The sequence below is a fragment of the Triticum aestivum genome, chromosome 4A, assembly GCF_018294505.1.
Source record: "Triticum aestivum cultivar Chinese Spring chromosome 4A, IWGSC CS RefSeq v2.1, whole genome shotgun sequence".
Taxonomy (NCBI): domain Eukaryota; kingdom Viridiplantae; phylum Streptophyta; class Magnoliopsida; order Poales; family Poaceae; genus Triticum; species Triticum aestivum.
In genome coordinates, this window is record NC_057803.1 from 580868789 (window position 1) to 580869809 (window position 1021).

Below are 1021 nucleotides of genomic sequence, written 5' to 3' on the forward strand. Positions count from 1 at the left end.
CGAAAAGCTAAGAAAGACAGGAGGAAAACCAAAACGTCGAAAAAACCAAAATAAACCGTTTAAAAAGCCGAAAACACGTGTGAAAAAATAAAAAAAAATCTGAAGGGAGCGCCCAGAGCGCAACACGTGGCAAATGGCTGAGAACGTGCCAAGTAGCGCTGATCGTTGCGATGCTTCCGAAGGAGCGCTAGTTAACTAGTTGCTCCCCCGATATATTCGATCCAACAGCGCTATCTTGGGCCTACACCAACTTGCTCTCCAATCCTCGTCTCCTTGGTGCATCTGGGCCACTACGCTCGTGCAGCAGCGCCCATGGCGAATGATACGTTGGCTGCGTGCGTTGCCGTTGCCGTTGCCCACTAGTACGTCGTCCCGTTTACTTACTACTGGTGCGCGGCTGGGCAGGTCGACCTCGCACGTACGAGAGGACGGACGGACCACCATGCAATTGCAACCAACCACAGCATCGCATTCCCTGCTGCATGGCTTTCCGCTGCGAGATCTACCTATCTGACGCCTGACGGGCCTTGTGTAGCATTCATCTTGGCAGCGCCAGCGCCAGCATATGGTGTCTGTATTCCTTTTCGTGCATGTGATGTAGATGCAGGTCATGTGGTGGATCCCGGCCGGGTCAGTGCATGCATGGCTGCAACTTTGTGGGTGAGGCTGGTCATAGTGGGGAGTAACTATGCATATGACACTAGTCTAAGTTACTACTCTCATACTGCAAAATACCTTAGTAGTAGTGTCACATATTGTTTCATTTATTATCTTATAGACTCATTTTACCTCGGAAAGAGCTATGTTACAGTAACATATTATGTTACTCCAAACACATTTCTCCTCATTAAATACTTGCCACATAAGCAAAATTGTTTTGGAGTGTGTTAAGTTACTACCTAAGTTACCCCACTATGGCTAGCCTGATAGCCTGTAAACTCGATCACTGTGCATGCAACACTGGTCTGGTACTGGTAGGATGCTCTGTTTGGCATGCAGACGTTCACACGGCGATTAACAA